At 44.0% G+C, this 18066-nt stretch overlaps 1 protein-coding gene and 1 pseudogene across 2 annotated transcripts in view; both read right to left on the minus strand.

The window, feature by feature from the left end:
- Fhit (fragile histidine triad diadenosine triphosphatase) overlaps nt 1-18066 on the minus strand; it is a 1648302-nt gene that overhangs the window by 75435 nt on the left and 1554801 nt on the right. The gene's annotated exons all lie outside the window — the stretch shown is intronic.
- Nucleotides 1526-2823, minus strand: LOC127691113 (non-POU domain-containing octamer-binding protein-like; annotated as a pseudogene).

Genomic DNA, 18066 nt, shown 5'->3' on the forward strand with positions numbered 1-18066 from the left:
ACACATGCAAAGCTCTCTATGGGGAAACTTTTTAATGGTTCAGTGAAGGACTTCCACAACATCATAAAAATTTAAAGATTGCTCAGATATTTTCTCCCTGGGAGGAAGGCAAGAACAGAGACATTGTACTTGTGGCTTTTGAGGCTACTACCAATTTCTAGTTTATTCAATACGAGCAGCAGAGGTTAATAACTGGGAAGTGGAAACCATTCAGGAATACAAAATTATTTACAAACAAAGCAGGCTGCCCGACTCATTCGGTTCTTTTATTCTGACACTTGCCAGGAAGTGTAACTGTATTACACTTCTCTCTGTATTATTTAAATTAAATTATCAAATGCAAATGCTAAGTCCGAACCTCTCTGCAAAGAGCTGGATTGTAACACCACGCCTGCTATTCAAGCTAAAAGCTGATTACTGGTCCTGGGGCTATAAACACGCCAGACAATAATTTAATTGCCTTGCAGGTGGGGGCTAGGCAGCATTTTTTTTATCTCAATTCTGGAACACAACATGACTGCTTAATACAACATAATGATTGTAAACACACACAAGAAGCCTCCCTGTGACACCTGTTTTAGGGGAAAGAGAAGCTGTAGCAAATTTTTGCAAAGCAGAAGAAATTTGGCAGTGCCAGAGTTTTCAATCACCGGGTGAAAGGGTTTCTTACCGAGCAGCCCCAGGCTTTGCTCCTGGGTTAGAGTTAAACAACACGTTTATAAAATGGATTTAAAGCTATAATGAATTCCAGGTGCAGAGGCCATTGTGTAACAGCTAATTTGCATCCTGTGTTCAACTGACATGTTAACTAGGGACATGCAGACCTCTTTCTCAAGTCACCAGTGAAGACAGATGTCCCAGTAAGTAATGAACTGAGAGCAATGTGTATGCATCCCAGGAAGACAGGAAAGGCTACAGTCTACCTAGGAGGACCGTGGATAAACCCCAGGAAGAACGAAAGGCTACAGTGTACAGAGGAGGACATAGTTATTCTCTGGGCCTTCCTTCCATTGCTGAAGCTCACACTAGAAGAGCAAAGGAAGTTAGGAAAGGCAGAAGAGGAAGTGAGAGAGGGGAGGCAAGGAAACAGAACATCTGGTGACCTCTTTGGTCCCTGGAAGTCTTCCTGTATCAGCCCCTCAAATCCCAGGCCAGCTCAGGACCACTGAATCATTTTTATGGCTTTCTTGAAGTTATAATTTAGATGGCAAATAAAATTCCAAAACTCAGGTACTACAAGGTTTGATTATCAGCCTATGGCAATATTGGGAAATAATGCATTCTTAAGCAGGGCCTGGCAAAAGTTAAGTTACTGGGGGAAATCCCTTTTAAAACATATGGGTACTACAGTCTCTTTTTTTCTATTTGCCCTCTGTGAAGGAACATCGCCTTCTACCATGTATGCCTCCCATAATGTACCGTGCCCACATCAATCCAAAGCAAGTAAGCCAATTTACCTCAGACCGAAACCCCCAAACTGTAGTCCAAAGGTTTTTTTGGTTTTTTGTTTTGTTTTGCTTTGTGTTTATCTAATGTCAGTGGTATTTATTGGAGAAAATTCGACTCCCAGAGCTGGACGGTTGAATGCAGGAGGAGTTCCACCAATTGTTCTAATTCTTTCCATTGAAACAGCTTGGTCAAAATGTTCATTTGTTGGTGGGGTCAATCCCAGGGTTGGGATCATCCAGCATCTTAGTGGAGGAGCTGGAGTACCAGGTGGCACAGGAGCAGGGGGCATGGCACCTCTATTGTTTATGTCCACAGCACATCCCATGGCCACTTGGCCCATCTGTATCTCTTGCAGGGAAGGTTCCCTTGAATCCTTCCTGCTGCTGTCACATCATTTATTCTTGTCACGGCATCTCTTCCTCAAGGTGCCTGAGTTCCTCTTCCTGCCTGAGTTCTTACCGCTTCCATTTCTGAACCTCTTGATCATGCAACTCCTCCATCCTCCTAAGTTCTTCTTGATGTCTCATGAAATCCTGCGTCATTAGTCTAACCTGGTGCTCATGGAGTGCTGCCTCCATCTCCATCTCCATCTTCTCATGAGCCTCCTTGATCTTCCGGTCCACTTGATCCTGCTATTGCTTCTCAATGAGTGCCCTCCAGTGCATGGCATACTCATACTCAAAGGACCCAGGTTGGGCAAAACTGGGTGGCCATTCTCGCTCCTTGAAAAATTGCTGATTTTTTATAACCAGCTTCTCTGGAAGTCCCTCTTCATCATCTAACTGGTCCATAGGCTCCACAGTCACAGGTCAAGGAAATGTGGTTAGCAAGAAAGAGCCTTTACTGCATCTGTCCAGAGCTTTCTAAGCAGCTGGCTTTCCTGAGAACTCAACAATGCCTTTCTCTAAGGGCCTTCCTTGATCATCCACAATGGCTACAGCCCTCTCCACCTGGCCAAACACAGAAAAGGCTTCTTCCAGCAGTTTGGTAGACCTGTACTGAGGGAAGGTTGTAAACTATAAGGGATGCACTGACAGGCAAATCACACACACAGCTGCTTTCCATGGAGTGGCATATTGTCCAGCTCCATTTTGGCAATTTCTGCTAGGATTCATGTATCCAAATGAATAAAGCCAAAGCCTTTGTCCTTATGAATGAAAACTTTGCCTGCTTTTCTATATTTCTCAAAAAGTTTCCTCATTTCTTCCTCAGTGATGTCAGGGGCAAGATTGCCCACAAAGAGATGGCTACATTAGATAAAGATCATCTCTCCTGGTTTCCTAAAATTCTTCAGGTCAATAGTCAAGCCTTCATTCTGGCTGCTGTCCTGCTGTCCATTTGCAGGTATTGGTGGGGGTGGTGGTTGTTGCTCTTGCTGTTGCTGTTGCTATTGCTGTTGCTATTGCTGTTGCTAGTGCTGTTGCTGTTGCTGTTGCTATTGCTGTTGCTTGTGCTGTTGCTAGTGCTGTTGCTAGTGCTGTTGCTGTTGCTGGTGCTGGTGCTGTTGCTGGTGCTGTTGCTGGTGCTATTGCTGGTGCTGGTGCTGGTGCTATTGCTGGTGCTAGTGCTGGTGCTGGTGCTATTGCTGTTGCTGGTACTATTGTTGGTGCTGGTGCTGGTGCTGCTAGTGATGTTGGTGGTAGTGACGTTGATGATGTTTCCTTGGAGTATGATTCTGTTTCTCCAAGTTAAAGGTGTTATTGTTCTTGCACCATTGACTTTGATTTGCACACAGCAAAGTGTCTGCCTCCCAGTCCTCTCTTACCCCAAGTGCCTCTGCCCACAGTTCTTTGCTCAGAGTAAGGGCGACACTGCACAGTCTCTACCATCCCCCAAAGTTTTATTTTTATATGTTGATTGTCTCATACATTTTGTCACCACAACTGAAATCTGATAATGGATTTAATCCATACAGGAATTTTAAGAAGTAGTTTTCAACACTCAGAAATTAAAAGAATTAGATTTTATCCCTATATACCAGATATCTAGTCACCTAACCCCTGATGTCTGCTTGGCAATAATTAACAGTAGCAAATAGCTGTTCTGTTAGGAAGTTCCCAGTGACCTTCTTGTAACTTTCTTACTTTTGGGTCTGCATACATGGCTACTTCATGGCTCTGTACCTAGGAAGCCCTAGGTCATAGTTTGCCTCAGGTTTTCTTTTTAAATGATTTTATTTCTGTCTTTCTATCCAGATATAAGTCCTTCATATGTATCTGCTATTTTTTCCCATCTTACCAATGAGCACAGGATAAGAACTTATTCCGTGTCAGCAAACAGCCATTGATCTAATCTCACAGGGAGACAGAGGAGGTCTGAATTGCAACTAATGAGAAAATAATAACAATTTGAGTCAAACAATCTATTTCTGATATTAGGAAGATGCTCCAAGTATGAGCACTTGAGTTCAGATCCCTAGTACCCAACTAAACCATGGCACCTGGCTGCAGCAGAGCCTGTCTGTAAGCCAATGTGGAAATATAGAGGCAATGCCCCTGGAGCTTGCTAGCTGGTCAGTCAAGCTGAATTGGTAAATATGTCTCATGAAATTAGGCAGAGAGTGATATGGATTAGATATGTATCTCTGTCCTAAACATGCATATAGAGAAAGCACCCCTTCATATATTCACCTATAGATAAGACATCCACATCACCTTCTGGCCTCCCTGTGTGTATAGGCACACATACACTCCATACACATATACTCATAAGCACATATATACTTGCAAACACATGTGTGCACATGTGCGCACGCGCACACACACACACACACACACATGAGAATTACTTCTTTACATTTGACTTTTCACTTTCTGTATTGAACTGTTAATTGTACAGGTTTCTGCTTTACCTAACTCATTGGACCATGCCCTCCTAATTCATGTCCTTAAGATAACCCTAGCACAGCTAGCAGAAAGATATATGTATATTAAGCACAGGACAGATATCAGGCCACTAATCAACTTTAATCCTGAAAACCCCAAATCTCTGCTGCTGCTACATTTAGAAGCTGACAAGATAAGGTTTTTCCCTCCATACACTAAATAGGAAATTCAACATATTAGTTATCTTAGAGTCAAGAGACTAAGATCTGCCCTACTTTACAGACAAGGGACAGTGTAAGTTTGTTCCAATTCATTGAGGCAGAAAGTAGGTTCAAGAATGAGACTCTTGATCCTTCCAGTTTCCATCTGCACCTGGAGCTGACCCTGTGCCACAGCTCTCCACACCCAAATCCTGCCAGGAGAGAGCTAGTTTCTCAGGAGTGCTGACATACCTGGGAGCACGGGTGAGACCACCACCTCTGCTCAAATTCCCACCTGGCCCAAGAGGGACCCGCCCAGGGCCATCAAGAGACAGAAAACAAGGAACAGCTGGGAACAGGATCCTTCTGGTTTCCTGTTTGAAACCCAGAGCTGACCCTGTGCAACAGCTCCCCATACCCAAATTCTGCCCAGTGGGAGCTGGTCTCTCAGGAGTGCTGGCACACAGGCTTACAGGAGGGACAAGCCACAGTCAGAGACAGCAAGCAGCTAACACCACAGATAACCTGATGGCAAGCGGCAAGTGCGAGAACAAAAGCAACAGAAACCAAGGCTACATGATATCATCAGAACCCACTTCTCCCACCACTGCAAGCTCTGGATACCCCCAACACACCAGAAAAGCAAAAACTCTGATTTTAAATCACATCTCATTATAATGATAGAGAACTTTAAGGACATAAATAACTCCCTTAAACACAGGAGAACCCAAGTATAAGGTAGAAGTCCTTAAAGAATCAGCACAAAAAATTCCTAAAGAATTACAGGGAAACACAATAAAACAGGCAAGGGAAATGAACAAAACCATCCAATATATAAAAATGGAAATAGAAACAATAAAGAAATCATAAAGGGAGACAACTCTGGAAATAGAAAATCTAGGAAGGAAATCAGGAGTCTTAGATGCAAGCATCACCAACAGAATACAAGAGAGAGAAGAAAGAATCTCAGGTGCAGAAAACACCACAAAAAACACTGACTCAAAAGCAAAAAGCTCCTAACATCCAGGAAATCCAAGACACAATGAGAAGACCAAACTTAAAGATAATAGGTATAGAAGAGACGATTCCCAACTTAAATATCTTCAACAAAATTATAGAAGAAAATTTGCCTAATCTAAAGAAAGAAATGCCCATAAACACACAAGAAGCCTACAGAACTCCAAATAGACTGGACCAGAAAAGAAATTCCTCCTACCACATAATAGTCAAAACACCAAATGCACAAAACAAAGAAAGAATATTAAAAGCAGTAAGGGGTAAAAGTAAAGTAACATATAAAAGCAGACCTATCAGAATTACACCAGACTCTCAACAGAGACTATGAAAGCTAGACGATTCTGGGCAGATGTCATACAGACCCTAAGAGAACACAAATGCCCAGGCTACTATACCCAGCAGAACTCTCAATTACCATAGATGGAGAAACCAAGATATTCCATGACAAATCCAAATTTACACAATATCTCTCCACAAATCCACCCCTTCAAAGGAAAATAGATGGGAAAATCCAACACAAGGAGGTATACTATATCCTAAAAAAAAAAAAAAAAAAAAAGTAATTTCTTTCAACAAACCCAAAAGAAGATAGCCACACAAACATAATTCCACTTCTAACAATAAAAATAACAGGAAGGGACAATCACTTATTCCTTAATATCTTTAAACATCAATAGATTCAATTCCCCAATAAAAAAAATAGACTAATAAACATACATAAATAGTACCTAGTATTTTGATGCATACCAATCCTACATCTGATAGAGGGCTAATTTCCAATATATTCAAAGAACTCAAGAAGGTAGACTTGAGAGAACCAAATAATCCTATCAAAAAATGGGGAACAAAGCTAAACAGACAATTCTCAACTGAGGAAACTTGAATGGCTGAGAAGAACCTAAAGAAATGTTCAACATTAGGGAAATGCAAATCAATATGCAAAAACTCCACCTAATACCAGTTAGAATGGCTAAGATCAAAAGCTCAGGTGACAGCAGATTCTGGAGAGGATGTAGAGAAAGAGGAACACTCTCCCATTGTTAGTGGGATTGAAAGTTGATACAACTACTCTGGAAATCAGTCTGAAAGTTCCTCAGAAGAGTAGACATAGTACTACCTGAGGACCCAACTATACCACTCTTGGGCATATACCCAGAAGATGCTCCAGCATATAACAAGGGCACATGCTCCACTATGTTCACAGCAGCCCTATTTATAATAGCCAGAAGCTAGAAACAACCCAGATGTCCTTCAAAAGAAGAATGGATATAGAAAATGTACTCCATTTACACAATGGAGTACTACTCAGCTATTAAAAACAATGACTTCACGAAATTCAACAGGCAAATGGATGGATCTAAAAAATATCATCCTGTGTGTGTGTGCAGTAACTCAGTCAAAAAAGAACACACATGGTATGTACTCACTGATAAGTGGATATTAAGCAAAGAGTGTGGAATACCCATAATACAAGTCAAGGACCACATGAAGCTCAAGATGAAGGAAGACCAAAGAGTGGATGCTTCAGTTTTACTTAGAATGGGGAACAATATAATCAAGGTGAGAGGGACTTGGGAGGAAGTAAGGAAGGGATGGGGAAATAAAAGGGCAGAATCAGGTATGAGAGGAAATGGAGGAGATGCACAGAAGGTCAGGAAATTGAACAGAGGTGTGTAGGAATGAGGTATGGGGAAACAGGGGTAGCAACCACAAAGTCCCAGATGTCAGGAAAGCAAGAGTTTCCCAGGACCCTACGGGGATGACATTAGCTGAAATAGCCCTCAAAGGGGAGGGTGAACCTGTTGTGGCCATATCCAGAGTTTGGGCATGGACTCCCAGTTGAGGAATGGATCCACCCATCCATCTCTAAAATTGTAACCCAGAATTGCTCCTGTCTAAAGGAAATATGGGTACAATGAGTACAACAGAGACTGAAGGAAAGGCAAGAGACTGCCCTACCTGGGGATCCATCCCACATGCAGACACCAAACCCAGACAAGGGCCAAGAAGTGCTTGCTGACAGGAGCCTGATACAGCTGTCTCCTGAGGGGCTCTGCCAGATCCTGAGCAATACAGATGGGAATGCTCACAGTCAACCATCAGAATGAGCATAGGGACCCCAATGGAGGAGTTAGGGGAAGGACTGAAGGAGCTGAAGGGACCTTATCAGGCATTGATGGGAGGGGAGGCCCTTGGTCCTATGAAGGCTTGATGCCCCAGTGTAGAGGAATGCTAGGGCTGTGAGGTGGAAGTGGGTGGGTGGTTGAGGGAGCATCCTCATAGAAGCAGGGTAGGGGGAAATGAGCTAGGGAGTTTGCAGAGGGGAAACTGGGAAAGGGGATAGCATTTGAAATGTAAACAAGTAAAATATCCAATTAAAAAAAAGAGAATGTGAGAATATGGAGTAATTACATGGACATTTACAATAAAGGTTACTTTCAAATTTAAAAAAAAAGAATGAGTATCTTACAGGGAAGCACAGTTAGGCAAGGTTATTATTTTAATGTCAATGGTGTGAGCAAAAGATAGAAACTGGGACAGGGACAACTGAGGGACAAGGACTCCAAAAGCAAGCAATTCCTACTCTTGGCCAAAAGCAGAAGATGGCCTTAGTCTTTCTAGGAATGCCAGAATGGAGATTGGTTTTCTTATCTCCTAAATGGGACCTTTGCCCTGCAGACCTGTGACTGAAACCCCAGTCTAGACATTCATCTTTTCTGGTTTAACAGCTTTGGAATCAGATCTCTGGATTTTCATGGTGCTACTGGGTTATACTTATTCCTAAATTCAGCTAAACGATTTTGGAATTTCCTGCTCTAGATTTTAGGATTCCCACTGTTGTGTTTCATAAAAAGATAGAGAGAAGGAATATATTTGGTAGATGTATAGACATGTGTGGGGAAAGGGCGTGCCTCTGAGGGCCCATGTTGAGGTGCCTCTTCCCTTTGAGGGACAAGCCATACAAAGCTATAGAATGAACATAGGGTGGGGAGTTGAGGGAGGAGGGGGGGGGAAGAGAGTGAGAGGGAGAGGGAGAGGAAGATGGAGAGGGAGAGAGAGGTATAGAGGCCAGCCATGAGCACATGGAGAGAGAGGAGGGAGGGGGAGGGGGAGAGAGGGGGAGCAGGAACAAGGGGACAGAGCAGGAGCAAGAGACAGAGGAGTGGGCAAGGAGTCCTTTGTAGTGAGCCAGGCACACCTAACCCTGTAGGGCAGAGCCTAGACAAAATGGCAACACCTATTCTAAATTTTAAGTCTTGGGAGACATCAAAGCTCTGCTGAGGGTGTTCTTCTGGTCTAAAGACTGGTCTCTGCTTCTGACCTTACATTTAGACATGGCTACTATTGTCTCCTCACTTGAGAGTTAATTTTGTGCTGAAGAGTTGGCTCAGCAGTTAAGAACACTGTTGCTCTTGTGGAGAACCCAGGTTTGAGTCCAAGAATCCATGTGGTAACTGTAACTCTAGTTCTAGGGGATTCAGCACACTCTCTGACTTTCATTGGTAGCTAATCCAGGTGGTAACTGTAACTCTAGTGCTAGGGGATTCAGCACACTCTCTGACTTTCATTGGTACCTGGTATGGACATGGTTCACATATATACATGTATGTAAAACATTCATATACATAAAATAATAGAAAACATATAAAGGTAACAACAACAACAACAACAACAAAACAACAAACAGCATCACCAACAAAGCCATTAATTCAGCTGGGTTTTTAAATCAACTGGCCAGGAGACCACCCATCAGGAAAAGGGGTTACCCAACATCATGCAGAAGTGGTCATATACTCGTGCTCCCCAGAAAATCTACCTTTGGGGTAGTCACTTCAGAAGTCACAGTCTTGTGCCTTGGGCAAACCTGATTGCTTTTCTAAGTAACTTGTAAAAGTGTAACTTTTCCTTTTTCCTTATTTTCATTTCTTATTCTTTCTTTTGGATATTGGCCAGAGCATGAAGTGCTTTTCTCCTATTCCCCACTCTTCCCTCTACCCTGCCCATCGATCTCCACAATGTGGCATGCCCCTGCTTTTCTGCTCTGTGGTTCATAGCTGACCTATAGACCTAGCTTAAAAATCATGGCTGTCTTTCTTCTTCTCCCCCTACCTCTCCTGAAAACTGCCAAGGGATGCAGCTTGCCTGATATGCTGTGTCTCATACTTTACTAACCTTACCTGCCTTCATTCTTTCTTAAGTTCTTTATATTGAGATTAAGAACCCCTCAAATGGGACCCCAATTTCTTTAGCAACATATGGCACCAACCCTTAAAGTTTCCTGTATTACCATCTTCTGTTGTTAATCAGTGCTTGGTCCTACAAGTGGTGTTGCTTCCATGAATATCCGACTACATAGTACCCAGCAGAATGGCTCCTGCCTCATTAGCAGACTGAACAGCCTGGAATCCTGGCTCCCATTAAAGTATGAGAATTTGCAAGGCAGAAGCCCTCACTTAACAACACACTTTGCATAGGAACAAAGGCAAGAGGAAATCAGGCTTTTAACTGAAATCTTGCCTCTCACTTGGCAAAGTCTTCAGCACACCCTGCTAAGTAAAGAGGTTCTTGACCTTCTCAGGCTATTAAGAATGACCCCCCCCAAAAGCAAAATGGCTTTGTTCCCCAAATTTTCTTTTATTGGTTGCCTTGGACAAACCTGAACAAAACACCCTTAAGGCCAGGTAATAACTCTCATTTGCTTCAGCAAGAGACGCCTGAGAGGGAGGATTTTTTTTTTTCTTTTTAAATATTAGGATGAATGGAGAGAGCAGAAATTTCAGGACAGATCCTGAGCACAGATAAGATTCAGGGACAGCTTCTCAGAACTGGGACTTTAAACATTTTAAACAGCAGGAAAAATGTGTGTATCTATTCCTGATCACAGCTTTCTCATAAAATACTCTGATCCTTTGAGAGGGGAAAGGGTCTCAGGGGCCTCTCCAAGAGTGACTGTCTCTTTGCTAACAGAGTTTTAGGGCAGAAGTTCTCTTTTCAGAAGTCCTAAGAGTCTGGGTCAGCCACCTATCTCCAAGATGCCAATTAGAGTCCAGTTAAGGGGAGAGGCAGAGAAAGGAGGGTCAATCAATGTGGTCTACTGCAAGTGGAACAAGACCCCCAGATCAATCTTCTAGGCTTTAAATGAGGAAGAACCAGGGCAGGGAGCAAGAGGTGTGTGTTCCTAAGCAGTCCCAGACAATGTGTGGCCTGGTTGATCACTACCTCAGCCCTGCTTCTCTAAGGTAGCCTGCTGAAGTCAGTAGGCAGTTACCTTTCCTACTCCAGGACAGGTAAATACCTTCAATGGTCTGTCCTGTGTTGCTGTTCTTAGACCTAAGGTGACTTAAGGTTTAGGACAAAGATTGGCTATCGGCCTCCAGTCTTAATGGGGAGTGTGATTGACTCAGTCTCACTATGTATATATAGACAAGCCCTGAGTGATTACCATGCGCGTGTGCAGAGTCAGTCTGGACTCTGACTAAAAGTAAAGGAGAAGAAGCCTTCACAGGACCAAGGGCCTATTGATGCCAGATAGGGTCCCTTCAGCTCCTTCAATCCCTCCTCTAACTCCTCCATTGGAGTCCCTATGCTCAGTCTGATGGTTGGCTGTGAGTATCAGCATCTGTATATGTCAGAATCTGGCAGAGTGTATCAGGAGACAGTTGTCAGCAAGCACTTCTCCAGTTCTCGGCGTCAGAAGGCTGGAAGCCCGAGTGTACAGGAATGCTAGGGCAGTGAGGCAGGAGTGGGTTCGTAGGTAGGGGAGCACCCTCATAGAAGCAGGGTGAGGGAGGATGGGATAGAGGGTTTGCAGGGTGGAAACTGGGAAAGGGGATAACACTTGAAATATAAACAAATAAAATATCCAATTTAAAAAAATAAAATCCAGGAGAAAAGAAAAGAAAAGAGAAGAGAAGAGAAGAAAAGAGAAGAAAAGAGAAGAAAAGGAGAAGGAAGATACAAATTGAAGGTAGAGATACCAGACTCCTGCTCTGTATTTAGTTGCCCTATGGGCTCGAGTGAGGAGTCAGTATTTTTTAAAGAGAGCAGTTTCTAAATACCTGTCATAGCAGCAGGTTGTAGTTAGCATGTTAGCATTCCTTCCAGGCTCCGCCCAACAATTACCTAGCAACAGCCAGGTAGTCCTGGCTTACTGTAAAAGACTGTTTGGCCTTTCCTTCTCTCTCTGACCTTTTTCTGTTCTTTTTCTTACCTCTTTCTTCCTTACCACTCCTCCGTCTCTCTCCACAGGTTTCTGATTGGCCTCTCCTCTCCTCTCCTCTCCTCTCCTCTCCTCTCCTCTCCTCTCCTCTCCTCTCCTCTCCTCTCCTCTCCTCTCCTCTCCCCTCCCCTCCCCTCCCCCTCCCCTCCCCTCCCCTCCCCTCCCCTCCCCTCCCCTCTCCTCTCCCCTCCCCTCCCCTCCCTTCTCCTCTCCTCCCCTCTCCTCCCCTCCCCTCCCTCCCCTCCCCTCCCCTCTCCTCTCCTCCCCTCTCCTCTCCTCTCCCCTCCCCTCCCCTCCCCTCTGCTCCCCTCCCTTCCCCTCCCCTCCCTTCCCCTCCCCTCCCCTCCTCTCCTCTCCTCTCCCCTTCTCTCCTCTCCTTTCCTCTTCCCTCCTCTCCTCTCTCCTCCTCTGCCCTCCCCTCTCTTCTCCTCCCCTCCTCCTCCTCTCCCTCTGTCTCTCCCTCCCTGTCCTCTCTCTGTCCCCTTTCTTTCTCTGCCTTTACTCCCCTTCCCATGTTCCCAAATGAATTTCACTTTATACTAGACCCAGGGTATGGCTGGTACCTGGGAGAGGGAAGGATGTCTCAGCACAGGCCCTCTAGGCAACCCCTTCCACCTGTACTGTTAGCATTCTGTCTAAGCTCCACCCCACAGTTACCTGGCAATAGCCAGGTATGCCTGACTCACTCTAAAAGGGGCTGCCTGCCCCCTCAGCTCTATCTTGCTCTTGCTGTTCTTCCCCTCTTGTTCTGTCTTTTCTCCCTTCCCCCCCCCATGTGCTCATGCCAGCCTCTACCCTTCCCCTCCCCTCCTCTCCCTTTCCCTCCTCTCTCTCTCTCTCTCTCTCTCTCTCTCTCTCTCTCTCTCTCTCTCTCTCTGTCTCTGTCACTACTACCTTCTCAACTTCCCTCCCCACGCCCTGAATAAACTCTATACCATTGTGTAGCTGGACCCTCAGGGGGAAGGATGCCTCAGCATGGGCCCACAGGGGTACCCACTTCCCCCATACTTGACTACACATCCACCAAGCATATTCCTTCTCTCCCTTATCTTGTTATAAATACAACATGCACCATAGGGACCTTTACAAAACTGTCAGTTGTATCTCTGCTTCCTTTGGAGCAAAGAGGAAATCAGAGAACCTAAATGGACATCTTACAATTGTTCCCCACAAGCCTATGTTCTAAGATGTCACCAGAGTCCAGTAGGTGGCCTAGCACAAGGAAAGGAGGTCAGGAGTTCAGGGTCAGCGTGGGCTATATGATAAGACTCTGTCTCAAAGCAGAACATCAACAACACTAAAAGAAACAAAATAAATATACAATCTACCCCCTGCCCATTGCAAAGTTTTCTGGGCATGTTGTGAGTTGAGGGTGGCGGGGCACAAGGAGGTGACAGGGAAAATGGTTATCTCCAGTGGGGGTAGAGGTGGGGAGAGAGTCACAAGGAAGAAAGTTCCAGCAGCTTGTTCTCTGCTGACGCCTGTATAGGGACTGGGGGGCTGGTGGCTCAGAAGACTGTCCATCCTAGAAAGGTCAGAGCTGCCACCAAAGCGGACTATACTCTGGGTATTTGCCCCTTCTGTACTTTCTCCAAGATGAAAGCTTGCTCTAAATACTTGCTGTTAGACTGACCTAATCATAGTGCCTGGCATAAGTCTGAGACCAGGAGCTCAGAATGTCACCCTTGGCCAGTTTCTAGCCTGGGAATCTACCTGGAGTGGGTGGAAGAGGGGGTTTTCTTTCTAAGTTAGAGTGTGGGAGCCTGCCTGAAGCTTGAGATCAAAGCCTCATCTTCTGTGGGAGGTGAGGGGACCCCCTGGGCCCCTGAACACTTACTCTTTCAGAGTCTGAGATAACTGAGAAAGGCCTCTCAGGCACCACACTGGGCTTGTTTGTTTGATTCTTGGACTCAAATTTCCAGACCCCAAATATCAAAGTTTATCATATTCCTCAGTTTGTAGGTGAGGGTAATAGAAATCAGGTTCTCCATAGCATAGGTTCTAAGTAAAAGTAATAGAATTACCAAAAAGGTCTCTAAATTATTCCACCTCTTTCCTGTTTTGGAACAGTATCCTCACTTCCTTACAGGCAAGGGGAAAAGGTTCACAGCAAGGAATTTGCACAAGTAAGTCTTTCTCTGGTTCCTTCAATTTAAGCCTGAGATCATATCCCATTTGCCCTTTTACTTCTCCATGACTTCCACTGTGATGTCTTTCAAGGACTACAAGTATTCTAGAAATGAGGACATTTGACCCTTCCTTCTAGTCCTCGTAACTAGAAGATTCCTCATTTCCTATAAAGCTTCCTGTGCCATATAACATTATAGACATGTGTGGGCTTTCTCTTAGCAAGCTGCCTTTTGCCATCCCCGAAGCTAGGATGAGCAGAGGGAAGAATATTTTTTTCCTCTCTACAGCATCCAATGAAGGAAATGAAGGAAAGACCTATCTAAGGATACGAGAATGAACCCTCCTCCAAAGGTCTTCTTAAACAGCCACCTTCTCCTTTATGCCAGACCTCTCTCCTGAGCTGCAGTCTTCTCTGGGTCAAGGTATAGCCTATCAGTCCTCTAATTTTCTCATACATGGCCAAACAAACTGCTGCTTTCAAAGAGAGGCAAGGGTCAAGGGTCACAGAAAAGCCTGTCATGTGACCCCCCCACTAGGGACCATTTGTGCTGACCAGTATAGGGGGCAATGCTTTGGGGCTTTCTCACATCCTACTTCTATGCATGTTGTCCATCAGGATCCTTAAAAATCTACCAAGGAAAGATGCCCAAAGGAGGTAATATCTAAAACATCAGGCCAAACAATGCTCTCAGGATGCAGGATGCAGGATGCAGGATGCAGGTAGACCCCATATAAAGCTCACAATAGTCCCTGTTTTACAAAGAAGGAAGAAAGGAAGGAAGGAAGGAAGGAAGGAAGGAAGGAAGGAAGAAAGAAAGAAAGAAAGAAAGAAAGAAAGAAAGAAAGAAAGAAAGAAAGAAAGAAAGAAAGAAAGAAAGGAGGGAGGGAGGGAGGGAGGGAAGGGAAGGGAAAGGAAAGGAAAGAAGAAAGGAAGAAAAGAAAAGAAAAGAAAAGAAAAGAAAAGAAAAGAGAAAAGAAAAAAGACCTGCCTATCACCATGAAGCAGACATGTGCAAGGAATTGAACCCTGTCTGCCATCCTCATTTCAAATTGACACTGGGATTTCTAGTCCATGTGATCCTGTTGTCTACTTGCCATAGTCACTGAATTAGAGGAGTCTTCACAGACTGGCAGAATACATGGATCCCTAAACTGGGGGGTAAAAAACAGGTGTGGAACATGGAGTGTACCCCTAGTGACTCTTTGAATAATCTACAGTGTTATCCCATACAGACCACCAAAGGCACATGCACATCTCATGTCTAGACAGAGACAAGGGGAGAGGCCTTAATAAAGCAAGATGGCTTCTCTTGTCATTAAACATCTACCTGCATTCAGACAAATGTAGACACAGAGAGGCCACAAAGAGAACCCTTAACACAACTCTCAGGTAGGTAAAAACAGAAGAAACAGAGATCCTTAGGTGAGCACAGTCAGCCCTAGACTCATAATATAGCCCAATAATAGAGTTGCATTAGAAAAGCCAGAATAGAGAAATAGGAAGGCTATGGAAAGGTTAGATATTGTAAGGAAGATCTGAAATTATACTCTGAAGACTTGAGTTATACCTAATCAGACAGGATTTAATCACAGTCTTAAGGAAGTCTCTCCTTTGGTCTCTCAGATACAGTGGCATATATTTGGAGTGAGGTAGAGGAAGTCCACCTTAACACCAGTGAGGAAGATATGACACAGCACTATGGGAATTAGTACTGAATCAGAGATACTAAACAGGAATGCACTCTTGGGTATCACTGGCAAAACCAGGGCAAGGGCAAGGTAGCAGGATATGAAGTTTTGAGATCAAGAAAAGATTGTGGAGTTCCTCTGGTCTCTCATTTTTGCACAAGAAGAAACTGGGACTCAAAAAGTTGCATGGTGTCTTTCAAGTTACCCAGTGAGCCAGAACCCAGGTTGCCCAAGTCACAGTCGAAAGCAAACAATTGTCTTATAACATAGGCAGTTATATCCCACAGCAGTAGTGGACCCGAATTCACATGTAGCTCTGGAAAAGGTATTATGTGTAGTGGAGGTTTCTCAGGAGAAGAAACTTCCAAGAAGAATAGATGAGGGACAGGACAGGATTTAAAGTATAGATAAGAGAGAAATGATGATGTCTTTAGGGTTGGGGTTAAACCAACACATAGTCCAAAGGAAGAGTAAGTAGACTTCAGTTTGGGTTTATTCAGAAGTTAGGAAACTAATATGTGGATCAGAAATAAGCAGAATTGGTTTATTGTGCTGAAATATACCTAAAATAAAACTTACTACTTACCCATTTTAAGCTATAATACAGTGGCACTTAGAATATTCACAATGTACAACTATTATTACCATTAGATACAGATGTGTTCAACTCTTAGGCCACAGGCTGCGTAGGATTATAGTCCAACACATTTATAGATGACTATAGTATATTGCTATGACAAAAAGGTAGAGTCCCCTGATCGTTCTAGAACATTCTCATTACCTCCAAAAGAAACCCTGTAGTCACTAAGAAGTAACACATCCTTTCTGTACCTTTACCTGCCACCAATGCCGTCAACCACTAATGTGCTTTCTGCCATTCTGGATTAGCCTATTACAGGTATTTTGTGTGAATAGCATCCTGAATGAAATGCATGTTCTTTTAATGTCTGGGGAAGATGTGTATGTGGGAGAGGGGGTTGTGTTTGTGTGTGTGCACTTGTGTGCACATGTATGTAGAGCTCAACTTCAGGTGCCTTCCTCAGTTGCTCTTCACTTTATTTTTTGTGTCACAGATTCTCACTGGGTTTGGAGCTCTGCAGTAAAGTTAAGAGTAACATGCCAGCAAACTCCGCGGAGCCTCCCATTTCTGCCCTCCCTACAGCACTAAGTTTACAGATGTGTGCTTTTAATTGGGTACTGGGGTTTGAAACCAGGTCCCTGTGCTTTTTTTGTAAGTACTTTACTGACTGAGTCATCTCTACAGTCCTGAAGATGTTTTTATGACATATCCATAAGTGGGGTTACCGGTAACCAGCATGCTTTGTAAAGGATGCTTGGAGAGGTATTCAGTTCAGGTGCAGACTACAAATCTGCACAATGGGGCTACTGTGCAGAAGGCTCTGGCCTGAGAAAAGTGCCAGAAAGGATGGAGCTGCTTCTAGCACAGCTGTGGCTAAGCTCCCATCACCTTCTACAAGGCTAGGGTGGGGGTGGGGTAGTGTACTCTTTACTGTAAGATAAACCAGGCTAGCTGTGTAGTTGTTCCTGCTGATCTCAAATCTTCCTGTTCTTCTCCCACTTCCCCATCTGCTGACAATTGTTTGCTAATTTCCCTGACACACTGCAAGTTTCTCCTCTGAAGCATGTTTGACCTGGGAGCACAGCTTTGTGCTGAATGATACACAGTTCTAGCCCTTAGCATAGCCAAGTCTGTATTAAGAACAGGGATAAGCAAGCATCCTTCAGCTTTAACTACAGTGATTTGGCTCGATACACTCAGGGACAATCTATAAATATGCTGAAGATAGGGGCAATAAAATTAGCTATAAAAGGACTATAGAGTACAAGTGATGTTTTCTGCTCACACAGACACAGACAGACAAAGACGTGTGTGTGCTCGTACGTGTATACGCATGCACACACCCACACACCCACACACCCACCCACCCCACACACACCCAAAACTATTAAAAGCATACCTTTCATCTGTAAGACCTAAACCAGCTTAGAGGATACACATTGATTTTGAGTAACTATTAAAGAACAGGGGTTGGGTGGGGTGGGGGCTCAGAAGGCCATAAAACCATCATTTCTAGGTTGGGAGGTAGATTTCATCTTATGACTATAAACCATGTTAGAGATTTAGATCTACTTTGTATCTAGGGGAGAAAAGCCGGGACGGCATTAAAACAAACATCCATGTACCACCAGCTGGTAAGGTAGCCAGTGGGTAAGAACTCTTTCACCTAAGCATGACAAATTTTCTTTAATCATCCAAATCCTTATAGTGGAAAGAGAGAACTGATTCTCTCAGGGTAACCTCTGCCCTCCATGCATGCACATACATACATAATTAAATGAACAAACTAATAGACACAGAGAGTCAGAGAGGGGGGAGAGAGAGAGAGAGAGAGAGAAATTAAGGATCCTATAGCTGATTGAATGATGTTATTAAAAACCCATAACCCAGCAATGAATTCATGAAATTCTTAGGCAAATGGTTGGAACTGGAAAATATCATCCTAAGTGAGATAAC

This window comes from Apodemus sylvaticus, chromosome 8, assembly GCF_947179515.1.
Source record: "Apodemus sylvaticus chromosome 8, mApoSyl1.1, whole genome shotgun sequence".
NCBI lineage: Eukaryota > Metazoa > Chordata > Mammalia > Rodentia > Muridae > Apodemus > Apodemus sylvaticus.